A 14,031-nucleotide genomic window follows, 5' to 3' on the forward strand; every position below is an offset into this window, starting at 1 on the left:
CAAGTTCCTTCCTCTGTTATGTAATCACGCCAACACAACTTACTCCTAGACTACGGTGCAACAACCAAACCTCGTGCAAAAAAAATTTAGAGACTCCAAAATCCTCCTTAGTCACACATTGGATACATTGATCTCCAAGGAGCAGGCTCCATGTGCAACAAGATCGAGTTGAAACTCGACAATGACGACTCAACGAAGTTCCTAGAAGGAAACCCTAACCATCTTCCTCACTAGTTTTTTCAAGATTTAACATTAGTATTAATTATTAACCATAATATTATATTATATTATATTATATTATATTGTATTAATCATATTAATATTAATATTATGATAATTATTAATCATATTAATACGAACCATAAAGGATGGTTCGAAACGTTGATTCCAAAAATATGAATGTGATGACACCGGAAGATAAAACCACACAAAACACAAATCACAAAAGCCTCAAATCAATAGTAATAATATTATGCTATAGTTTTATATTATTATCAAGGTCACATTACAATCTTCAGTGTCATTTTAGTCTTCACTTGAGGAGGAAACTTGTATTATAAGATTTCCACTACATAACAATCTACTCATTGAACTACTAATTAAGCATAGTGGAAGATGAAGTAACACTTTTTCACAAGGTAAAGAAATGTAAATAATATTATATTATATTATATAAAATAAAGGTAAACAATTGTCTTTTATATTATATTAATAAATGTAAACAAAAGTCAAATAATTTCACCTAATAATGATCTTTTCAAGCGATAATATAATATAATATTAATATAGATATTAACCATAATATAATATAATATAATGATATTAATATTAATACTATGATTAAATATTAATTATTAATCATATTAATATTAAATAATAATAATAATATTATGATATAGTTTCATATTATTATCAAGGGCACATTACAATTTTCACTGTCATTTTAGTCTTCACTTTAGGAAACATGTATGATAAGATTTCTACTGCATAACAGTGTACTCATTAAGCTATTAATTAACCTCACTAAGCTATTAATTAACCATAGAAGAAGATGAAGTAAAGTTTATTTTATATTATATAATATAAAATAAAAGTAAACAAAGGTATTTTATATTATATTAATAAATATAAAGAAACATCAAATAATTTCACCTAATAATGTTGTTTTCACTTGATAATATAATATAATATTAATATTATGATTAAGTATTAATTATTAATCATATTAATACTTAATAGTAATAATATTATGATATAGTTTCATATTGTTATCAATGTCACATTACTATTTTCACAGTGATTTTAGTCTTCACTTTAGGAAACAAGTATTATAGGATTTCTACTACTTAAAAGTCTACTCATTGAGCTACTAATTAACCATAGAGGAAGATAAAGTAAAGCTTTTGCACAAGATAAACAAACGTAAATAATTTTATCAAGGTAAACAATGGTAAATATTTTTATATTACTTTTCACTGATAATATAATATAATATTAATATAATTATTACTATAATATAATATAATATAATATCATATAATATAATATAATATTATATTATATTATATTATATTATATTAATATTAATACTCTAATCAAATATAAATTATTAATCATATTAATATTAAACATTGATAATATTATGATATAGTTTCATAATGTTATGAGGGTCACATTACAATTTTCACTCTCAGTTTAGTCTTCATTTTTGGAAATAAATAAATAAACTTATATTATATTATATAAATAAATTATATAAATAAATCTAAGGATTGGGATATTTTAACCTTGGATCTCTAAATTTTCACAAATTGCACCTTGGATCTCTAAGTTTGCACAAATTTCACATTACTTCTATCACCAATTGAGCTACCTTTCTTGGGAAATTATGCTATAGTTTCGTATTGTTATCAAGATTACATTTCAATTTTCACTATCATTTTAGTCTTCACCTTAGGAAACCTATATTATAGGATTTCCACTAGATAACAATCTACTAATTGAACTACTAATCAACCATAGAGGAAGATGAAGTAAATATTTTGCATGTAAGGTAAAAAAATTTAAATACTTTTATATTATATTATAAAGGTAAACAAAGATATTTTATATATATTAATCAATATAAACAAAAGTCAAATAATTTGACCTAATAATGTTTTTTTCACCTTATAATGATGTATGTCGGCCGTCATAGTTTATAAAACAAAATTTAACAAACAAAGTTTAATAAATTGGATAAACATAAAGTACAAAACCATGGGCTCTAACAAAATCATCGGAAAAAACTAATAAATTAAAAAGATATAAAGTACAAATCCATCCCCTATAACCAAACCATGGGTGATAACACTTTTCTAGAAAAGTACTTTAACACAATAAAATCCAACAACTAAAAATATAGACTCAAGTAATTTTTATATATAATATTTAATTTGATAGAAATTAAACTAGTATTTACATGAGATGTTGCAAAGGAAACATCATAAGTGGATAACATATGGAAGAAAAACATAGATGAATACAAATATGATATGTTATTTGATATAACTATTGCCCACATGATAATCTGAAAATTGAACAAAATAAGAACCAAAATACTGTGGATTGTCAATATTGCATATATTTTTATCAACCTTCAACAATTAGTTTCAAAATCCAAAAACCTACATATTCAACGATGAAAATGAATGATTAAAAGTACCTTAAATGATATGAGGTTGCGGGAATGGCATAGACAAGTCATGGGATGTACATTCCTTTCACTCTACAAGGAAGGAGATATTATATCAATGAGCTTTTTACAATATAATCACAAAGGCTCATTAAATCTGAACCCCCCTCTCTTGCAAAGCATGATGTGGTGAAAGTGGTCTGACCTTCTAGAACTGCTTCATTTCATGCTATTGACAAGGTGCCACTTGGAGATAGTCCATATGACAAGGCCAAGCAGATGCAAGTACAAATTATGATATTTTTTGGTAGTTTTTTGTTTGTTTTTGTAGTGAGTTTTGTTGGATATTGACTAACTAGAAATGGCTATGATTTGGGTTAGCTGAGAAAAGTAGTGTTGGAGGACCATATTAGTGTTTATTTAGATGATATTGCTCAGGAGAAAGAGAAATGGTATGTTTCAGATGCAGTTTCCATGGATATTGTGAGGGATTGGACTTTAGTGGGAGAGCATAACATGTTTAATTTTGAAAATTTTAATGGAATGTCAATGATTAGAATTGGGAAATGTGGGAATTCTCTTCAAAGTTTCTATATGGTTAACCTTCTCTTGTTTTGAGTCAATTGACCTTGTTGGCCAAGTGCATTTGAAATGTGACTGGCAGAATGAATTGAAATATATTTTGGTGTTGTTATGTGTATTGTAGTTGATGAACAAGGATACATAAAGGGTAATAGAATTATTTTGGGTTGCAATCAATGTCATCAATAAAATAGATGGTGCTCTGAAAGATATGGCCAATGTCATGAAACAGTAAAACAAGGCTGAAGAAGCCATTGAAGCCATCATATAATTAAGGAATCGATGTTCCTTTCATGCTCAGGAAATTCTTGAAAATATATAGTTGGATTTTTACAAGGTAAATTGCATGGGCTAAATATTTTAGACTGAAAATGTCAAGGTCAAGTTTCCCATTCATACTAATAAGGATTTGACACCTTTCTTAGGTCATTTGTATGACAAAATTTGGATTTTTATTTTTGATTTTAACATTGGTTAAGCTTGATTTCAAATGTAACATCCACATGATCATAATGGCTTGGAAGTCTAGGCCAACCTCTTTACAATCTAGATTGTATATACATATTTATTTTAAGGTGATTGTATGGAACAATCCCTAGTTGAAACTTTTATGTCCACCTAAGTGGGTAAATGTGGTCTCCTTTGATCAAACTCTAGAGGAATATGGTTTCTTGGTTGTATTACAAGGTTGGCCATTTAATTTAAATATCTAACTTCGATTTTTGAATTATGCATGGTAGATTTGTTAGAAATAAATAATTTGCTTAATATAATCTTGTTTCATGTGCACACTACTCTAATTAATGAAATTGGTGACTGACCTGCTAACTTAATTCCAAAGGTATGTGATTGTGTATTTACAGGTGATATTTACAATGGATGAGGTTAGAAGTACAATGGAATTGAAGCATAATGTTTGTAACATGTTTGTGATTGTCCATGCTAACCATAATATAATTCTTTTCTTCTCGAATAGTTTTATATTCTCTCCTGTTCCATAACTCCCATATAAAATACTAGTGCATCATCACATTTGTGATGAAGAAAGAAGGAAAGTACTGAAAATATTGCAATTCCCAACCCCCAAAATCCTATATGCCAAATTATCATTACATCAAAATAGGCTTATCCCCTTATAGAGTATATGCTAAATCTTCATTGCCTCAAATTATACTTCTCCCTGCTTACTTAATTCATCATTACATTTGTTAATTCTGATAATTGTTATGGGTATTCGCAGGGAAGTCTACTTTGACAGATTCTTTGGTGGCAGCAGCTGGTATCATAGCTCAAGAAGCTGCAGGGGATGTTAGGATGACTGATACTCGGGCAGATGAAGCTGAACGTGGTATCACCATTAAGTCAACTGGGATGTCCTTGTATTATCAAATGACAAAAGAATATCTGAAAAGCTTCAAGGGGCAAAGAATGGGAAATGAGTATTTGATAAACTTTATTGATTCTCTGGGCACATTGAATTCTCATTAGAAGTCACAACAACCCTCGGAATCATATATGGTGCATTAGTTGTGCTATATTTTATTGAGGGACTTTGTGTCTAGACTAAAATTATTCTGTGCCAAGCTCTTGGAGAAAGGATTAAACCCATTCTTACTTCAATAATATTTATTGGCTCTTCCTTGTGTTACAAGTTAATGGAGAGGAATCTTATTAGACCTTATGAAGGGTTATTGAGAATGTGAATGTGGTCATGTCTACTTAAGAGGATGCTATGCTTGGGGATGTTCAAGTTTATATAGAGAAAGGGACAATTGCATTCTTAGCCGGCCTTCATGGGTGGGATTTTACATTGACAAACTTCACCAAAATGTATGCTAAGAAGTTTGGGTGCGATGAAATGAAGATGATGGAGAGGCTATGGGGAGAAAAATATTTTGACACTCATACAAGAAGATGGTCATGCAGGAATTTAGGCTTACCTACCTACAAGAGAGGCTTTGTTCAGTTTGTATATGAGCCCATAAGGCAGATCCTAAACATTTTCATGAAGGATGACAATGATCAACTATGGATTTTGTTGTAGAAGTTTGGAATTTGTAAGAAGAATGAGGGAAAGGAGCTTGTTGGGAAGGCCTTGATGAAGTGTGGCATGCATAGTTGGATACTTGCAAGTAGTGCCCTACTTGAGATGATGATTTTCCATCTTCCTTCTCCTACCCTTGCCCAGATATATGTGTACATAATTTGTATGAAGGGTCTCTAAATGACATCTATGAAAAATCTATCGGGGATTGTGATCCATTTCCCATTTACTGTAATTCTAAAATTGTAGGAAATGTCCTCCTTGTATGGGTTTGTAGCCTTTTCCAAGGTAAAACTATACAATAGGTTATAAACCTTGAGAGTATAATATTGTCAAATCCATGCAAGGTTTCTACAAACTATGAATATGTTTTTATTATAAATAATAGAAGAGATGCATTCTCTCTTGTGGGTTTTGTTTTCTAGCTAGTTTTTTGTTATTAAACATGAGAGGAGGCAGTCCTATGTAGGAAATTAGGTAACTGGCATTGTTTTAGTATGAATCAAAATTTAATTAGGAGAAGGAGTGTCTATAAGAGGAATAATTAAATAAAAAATGAATGGGTTGGATAGGGGTGTTATAGGAGAAGCACCCCCCCACAGAAATATTAATTGTAAACATATTGTCATTACAACATTTACTTCAAATAAATTTGGTATTATCTATAGTCCTTTCATTATGACATGTGTATGCAATTTTCAATCATAATGTTATCACAGAGGTGCGGTGAACTAGAGGACAAAATTAAGCTATTGAAACACAATCTCAATATGATTCATTCAGGCTTGGAATTCAATGGAAAGAGAAATAAGGAAGAACAAGGTCTTAGGGAAAGAAATTCAAGTGACTCTAGAACACGAGGTCATGAGATTGCTTAGAAACTTGAGTTGGGATTACATGTTTGGTGTTTGAAATTTTTGATGGCCTGTAAGTGTTTATCTAGGGTATCTCTATTGTCAACCATCCTCTAGTTTGAGGCAATTGACCATGTCAAATAACTTGAAGTAGTTCTTGAGATTTTGAAATGGGTCTTATGGATTAAGAGTTTTCTCTATTTGAAATGTGATGTAGTGGTAGGACATTTGTGGGAAAATGTCCATTTCCTATTCTAGTTCTCAGATTGCGCTAGACAGGAAGGAGTGGGTGAATAATTTGTTTTGTTTTGATTAGCTGGCCTTATCATTGAATAGTATCAGTTTGATAACAATGGAATTTAATAAAAAATTTGTTGCTTAAGAATAATTAGAATTTGTTTTGATTGAAAGGAGCATAAGAAAAGAAATTGTCCTATTTTACATGATAGTTTTTGCACCTTCTATTTTATTGGAATATGGCTAGGAATTTGAGTTATTTGTGAACTATCAACTTCAATATTGTTTTTTCAATCTTTTTGTTTTAAACATAAAAGTGATTATGATCTAGTTGATAGCCTAATTAAAATAAATTTTATAAATAAAGAAGTTCTCTCTATTTGGATTTGGCATATTTGATTGTCTTTGCTATTCTCTTAGAATGAATTGAAATATATGTTGGTATTTTTATGTGTATTGAAATTGATGAACAAGGATCCATAAATGGAAATAACATTATTTTGGGTTGCAATCAATGCCAATGATAAAGTATACAATGCTCTGAAAGATATGGCCATTGTCATGAAGCAACAAAACAAGGCCGAAGAAGCCATTAAAGCCATCATATAATTGAGGAATCAATGTTCCTTTCATGGTTAGGAAAGTATGGAAAATATATTGCTAGATTTATACATGGTAAATTGCATGGCCTAAATTATTTTAGACTCAAAACTGTCAAGGTCAAGTTTCCCATTCATACTAATAAGGATTTGATGCCTTTCTTAGGTCATTTGTATGGAAAAATTTGGATTTTTATTTCTTATTTTAACATTGGTTAAGCTTGATTTAAAATGTAACATCAAAATGTTTATAATGGTTTGGAAGTCTAGGAAAACCTCTTTACAATCTATATTGTGTGTGTGTATATATATATATATATATATATATATATATATATATATATATATATATATATATATATATATATATATATATATGTTTATTTTAAGGTGATTGTATGGAACAATCCCTAGTTAAAACTTTTTTGTCCCCCTTAGTGGGAAATTGTGGTCTCCTTTTATTAAAGTCGATAGGAATAGGGATACTTGGTTATATTACAACGTTGGTAATTTAATTTAAATATCTAACTTCAATTTTTTAATTATGGATGGTAGATTTGTCAAAAATAAATAGTCTGCTTAATATAAGCTTGTTGCTTGTGCGCACTGCTCTAATTAATGCAAATGATGATTGGCCTATAATATGCTTAGGTTAAAGTTTCATGTAATAAAGTATAATAAAGGTAAAATAATACCAAGGTGATGAGACACTTATTCCAAGCTAAATGTTTTTCAAACACTACAATGGGCTTCACTTTTAGTTTATTAATGGTTGTGGAAATTGACAAAGGCATTGGCAAAGGCAAAGAGGCAATAACTTGCATTTATTTATGAAAATAAAGGAAAATAGGAGAAAATAAAGGTGAAGGGACCCATATTTGCATGATATGGATTTTAGAGGAAAATAAAGGAAAATGAAGAAAATAGAGACATCAATAATAGAAAGAGATCAGAGAACCAGTTCACAACTTTTTTCAGTTTTTTCTTTGGAATTAGATTAAGAGAGAGAGAGAGATTCAATAGGAGAAATCAAGCAAACAAGAAGGAAAAGGAAGGAAAAGGAAAGAAAAGGAGAGAAAAGGAAAGTAAGGAGAAGGTTGGATCAACAACTTTAACATGAGGATTTTGTAGGTAACAAGTTGAATGTGTGATTTCCTATATGAGGTGTGACTGCATGATACATGCATTTATTTATTTGGTTCATTTGTTGTCATTGGTATGGGTTTTTCCTTGTTCGATAGTGGTTTCAACCTTTCCTTTCCATTTCCTAAATAACCATGGTGTGATGGGATTCATTTCTGGGTTGAGATTTGGATTGATGGAAGGTTTTGAAACCAAGTGAGGTGGTCTTAGGAAAATTCCCAAGGGCTGGGGGTAGAGATGGTTTTATCTGGAAGCCCTCGACAGGTGGGCGGAGATAGGAAAATTTCTCAAGGTATGGTGAAAAAATTCTGAGGCATCTAAGATTGGTTTGGTTTTGTGAGCTCAGGACCAGTTTAGGTGAAATCATGGTGGTTTGATGGTGGAGGCAGTTTAACCTCTGGATTCCTTTGATTGTTTATGTCTCTGTTTATTCCATGAGATCCCAAATTTATGCTTGGAATATGGTATGGGGATGATTGGATGAAAGAAACATTTGGTTCAACTTAATCTATGGTTGGGTGGTATGTGGAAGTCCCTGACTTGGCTGGATTTCACAAAATTTAATAAGAGATATTTTCCTATTGTGATTTATGAGCACTTGTACTTGTTATTATGATGATTTGATGGTTGTTTTGTAATGGTTAACATTATGGTTATAAGCATGGTTTTATGGCGTTCTTTAGTAATGTCTCTTGTTATGCTTTGATAAGTTATTGAATGGTTAATGAATGCATGGAATAGCTAGTGTAGTTGCAACTAATTGAGAGGGAATTAGACCTTCTTGGTGATTTTCAAATGAAGTTCAGAGATTTATACTTAGATATGCATTCATGATCTGTAGCTTATATGTTTACCATATGTTTAGTGAAATCCCTAGTGTTTTCTAGGCAGTCTAGGTCAAGTTCTCATTGCAAGTTTGAACGCTTGGATTTGTTGTCATGTAAATTATGATTTTGGAAAGTTACGGGAAATTATGGGTAGTGTTCTGAAGGCTGACCTAAAAAGGTGGCATATAGCTTGGAATCATATGCTTAGAAATAAAGATTTTAGGCCATAACTGCATGGAGGTAGGCCTATGCATGTGGTTGGAGGCCTATAACCACACTCTTTCCTTTTCATGCGTGTAGTTGGGGTGTTAATTCAGTGAAAATGGTGTACAATGCAAGGATTGACAACCTGGTGTGGTTTGCATCCTTCTTAGTGGTTTGTAGTCTTTGAGGGATGTTAGTAAAGTTATCGGTTTATTGACCCCACTTCCATAACTGGAACTTGGAGGTCAGGTTATGTCATATTTGTTAGCCTCCTGTTGCAACAGGTTTCATATTTCATGATTGACATTTTTACATGCCAAATATGTCATCTTTCTTGCAGCAAGGTTCCATATTTCCCTAGAAGAAAACCAGAGAAGAAGTAATAAAGTGTACCAATTCAAATGTCACTGTTGTGATTCCATTTTTGAGAAGTTGTCCCAGTTTTGAAGAGTTCTTCATTTTGGGAGGTCCAGACAGTCTAATCCTGGCCTCCCTAGGTTTCAATTTTCTGTTTTAGAATATAGAGAATGACATTTGTCCAAACAATTTAATCTTGGCAGATTTGTAGATAGGTAGAGAATCAAAGGGACCAAACTGTTTAATCTGGGCCCTGGCAGAAATAAGTGCAGATCTAGATAGGAAAATTCAAAAGAAAAATTGTGAATCTGGGTCTGCAAGTCTAAGTGCACCCAAAACAAAAAGAAGAAAAAATGTTAGGGTTGTAGGCTGGGTAGGTAGCTTTGATATGGCAGAATCATGATTAGTGATCAATTTTGTACCTCACAATGTCTTTTCTTTTCAGATCACAGTTATCAGGCAGTTTTGTATTCATGAGGAGGTACTCAAGCTGGAGATTCACTAACCTCCCCTTTCTTCTCATCACCCCAAAGTCACTTACTAACATCCCCCAAGAGGTCAAGATCTGCTTGAGCCTCTCAGTTTCATCATCCCCATGACATTTGCCTTGGTGAGGATCTCCTTCACTCAAGGACTGCTCACTCATCATCTGTGAGTCTTCTTTTCCCCAAAATGGCCTAAGGTCTCATACCTTAGCGCCCTCTTTTCATCTCCATATTAACTTCTAACTTTATTATATAGCTCCCTAACAATTTTCCCATTCCCCTACTAAAAATCATGTATATAAACTCCCCTATGTAAATATCCCTCCCTGGCAATATAGCCATATTCTTTATAAGTCTGGGAAATCTCAGTCTATCTGGGACTGTTTTTAGCCCATCCGAGTCATTAAGGAGCTAGTTTGACATCTGGTCAGCTAGTAACCTCTTCCTTAGCCCAAAAACCCATGTTTTTCACCTTCCTCCCAACATTTTCCTTGTAAATTTTCACCCTAACGCTGCAAAAAAACCCACATCCCGCCCCCAAACCCAAAGTTTTGTACATAAATATTAATCCGCGCCTGTAAAAACCCCACATAAACCCGTTTTTCCTAAGTTTTAACCCATCCGCCGCGCGTATTAAAAAAGGAATATACCTGGAATATTCCCACCCGTTAACCCGCTATCCCTTCGCATCCGCCGCCAGCCGTCCGATCCACAGCCCCGCAGATCGACGGTGGGCGGGCCGCCCCATCCCCGAACTGCCCAGCCTTTAGCGTCAGGGAGATGGGCGGTATTACCGCCGTACTCCCGCCACGCATCAAGCGTTGGGTTGTGGCGGAGCCCCTCCCTTCGAAACCGCCTTTGCCCATAAGCGGTGCGCCATATACCACTTACCGCCCTGCCCAGTGACGCCATATGCCCACGTCACCCCCTGCCCAGTCACCCGATCAGTCACCTGCCTGCATGGCCTCCTGCCATGTCACTGCCACGTGTCCCTTCCACCGTACCTGCCACGTCATCATCCGTACGTGATGACGTCATGATGACGTCATCCCGCCATGTCGCCCTGCTGACGTCACCCGCCGTACAATGCTGACGTCATCAGCACTTTTTTGGGCGCAGAGGCGCGAAAGTCGCACTTCGGAGCCCCGGAATCGCCTAGCGCAAATCGCTCATCGCAAGATTTTTTGTGCCAAAATGGAGAATCTTCAGGGAATCTTTAGGGAATCTTCTCACCATGCGGCCCCAGGAAGCCCGAAAAGGTGCAAAAATGATCTGTTTTCTTCACAGAGCACACCAAAAGGAGCAGAAGATCATTTCAGAAGATACAGAGGCCGAACATCGGCCATTCATTAGTGATTAGACCCGCAGGACACCAGATCAGCAGTCCAGATTTTGTCAAAGAGTATCAGAAAAGGAAAAAATGCCAAAGAGTATCAGCCGAAGATATTTTAGTGGCTTGAAGCAGCTAAGAATTAATGAGCCCCCCGGAAATTCAAATCAAGCAGCTGAAGCCCATTCCTGCACTCAAATCACAGCTTAAACTTTAAATGCAGGCAGACATCGAGGAGCAGGAACCCATGCATATTTACTTCAGAGGACACTACAGCAAGCCATCAAGGACCACATCGTTTATTTATTTCTGATACAGTGACCCTCAGCGCCGCTCAAGAGATTTTTTGCATTTAATTCCAGATAGAGTTAGGTCAGTAAATTATCCTTATGACCTGATTAGGTCAAGATGTAATAAAAGCAGTAGATAGAAAGTTTTGCCCTATATATACCACCCTCTGTATAGTCTTAAGGGTTGGTCAATTGAGAATTTCATTAGAGACTCGCACTGTATATCTGAGTTTTTCCATAATCAAAGATTGCTGAAAGCTTGAAGAGCAAACTGTCTGTTGATAATCAATGTTTTGAAGATATGAAGATGGAATTCCTGTGCTGCAGCTTGAAACAATAAGTGCATCTTACCTCTGTTTGTTGTTTATCGCCATCTAAATAGCAGAAAGATAGAATAGCCTAGAATTAGTTTAAATGCTCAATTTCTGTTGTTTCTCTCTGTTTTCATCTCAATAAATTGGTTATGAATATGAATTCCTCCTGGCTCATGTTTACCCCAATTTACCTGTGTTTGGCAATTATCTAGAGATTCTTAACTGCCCCTAGGTAGCGCTGTGTTACCTCCTCTGTTAAGTCGACTGAGAGATTCTTAACTGCCTCTCATCACTTAGCATCTCTTTCCATCCATAAAACCTGAGAAAGTGTTTCAAATGTAGCTATCTTGCTCCATTTTCCCTCACTATTATTAAGGAAACTTAACAGCATTCATCTCCTCGACTCCACGCCCAATGGTTCGAGATACTTAGACTATGCACTGCCTCTCTACCTAAAAAATCAGTTTTCCCATCAAAACAAAACAAAGAACCCCCTGAACCCAAGACCTAGCCTAAAATCCTTTCAAACAAAGTTAAATCTAAAAGAGAGAGCCCTCTCTGATTGCAGGTTGGCTAGAACCTGTAGTCCAAAGTTGGTTTGTGGTTACCTCGGTCGTATCCCTTTCTTAACCTTTGGGGACAACCTGAGTGATAACATAATGGCGACTCCACTGGGGACCATCCTCAGTTAATTTTTCAGAGTTTCACGAAGAAGGTTAAAAATCCCTTGTAGAAATTGATTTTCTAATTGCTGTATATTTCCTAAAACTACAGATGAAGCCTGAATGTCAGCCAGGAAGCCTTTGAAACTATTTTTGTCTTACATTAACAGGTTTAGATAAAAGCTGCTTCAGTCAATCTTCATGCTAGTTTTAAGATATACACAGCCATTCCAAAATCTGATCTGGCCCTTGTGAATACAAAAATATTCCAAAAAATATACCCAAAAAACAAGTTCGGAAGCTGGCTCCCAAGAAAAATCCGCGATATACAAGGTCAAACCCAGACCCAGATCCTCTAGCTGTTTTTGAAAACCCTAACATAATCCCTAAAGTTCTTAGGAAGCAACAAAGACAGGAAAATTTTGCTGATTTGAGTCCTGAAACAGCTTACCCTAGCTCTGTTCCAACTCCTGTCAAGGTTTTATTCTGGTCTACCCCTGCTTCCCATAGTTCATCATCTACATCTCAAAGCTCTCCCGTCACGCCTTCATTCACAGCACATATCCCCATTACCACTACTGTTGTTTCTACTGTTCCAGTTACTCCTGTTGTCCCTGTAATCCCTGTTGTTCCTCTTATCCCCACTAATATGGCTAATAGATATGCACCCCTGCAATTACCTGCTAACGCTGCGGCTTTAGCTCAAGATTACCAATCGAAAATTTCATATTTTGATTCCACTGGTCCCTCCATAGCTATTCAGCATGCCAAAAAGATGCAAGGCTATTTTTAAAACTATGAAATAGATGATGACAACGTGAGAATGAGAATTTTGGTCCAGAGCCTGATAGGTGATGTAAGAACTTGGTTCAGATCACTTGCTGCAAATTCCATAACCACTCCTGATGAGCTTTACCTATCCTTTACTAACAGATGGGAGAAAAAGAAAGATCCCTTGCACATATTAGCTGAATATGATACAATCAAACGAGGTCCTCAAGAGACCGTTTTAGAATACTGTGCAAGATTCAATAATGTATATAATGCGATACCACAGAATTTAAGGCCTCCACCCGATCTGGCCTTGTACAAATTTCCTGACGGTTTTGACCCAGATATGACATATTAGTTAAAAGAAAGAGCTCCTGCAACCCTTGAAGACACGCAAAAGGTTGCTGTTACTGTAGAAGCTAACTTAATTGCCAAAAGAAACAGAGCGAGAATGAAAAAGAGAACCACCTTTAAGGAAGAACCCTCAGCCTTTGACCAGAAGCTTGATGTATCATTAATGGCCTGCAAAGACTAGGGGAAAGAGTAGAACATGTTGAGAGAAAGGCGTCGTGGAAAGGATAGTAGTCCAACACCATAAGAAACCCAAATTTCAGGAAAACACAGAACATAAATGCTGGTAGGTCTAACCAAGACCAGG

The 14,031-nt window shown here is 34.7% G+C and overlaps 1 pseudogene; it reads left to right on the forward strand.

Annotated features, from left to right (window-relative positions):
• The first annotated feature begins 4,113 nt into the window (after positions 1–4,113).
• LOC149259539 (elongation factor 2-like) overlaps positions 4,114–14,031 on the forward strand; it is a 133,378-nt pseudogene continuing 123,460 nt past the window's right edge.

This window comes from Pinus tabuliformis, chromosome 6, assembly GCF_031772625.1.
Source record: "Pinus tabuliformis cultivar Carrire ecotype Pingquan chromosome 6, CPIR1, whole genome shotgun sequence".
NCBI lineage: Eukaryota > Viridiplantae > Streptophyta > Pinopsida > Pinales > Pinaceae > Pinus > Pinus tabuliformis.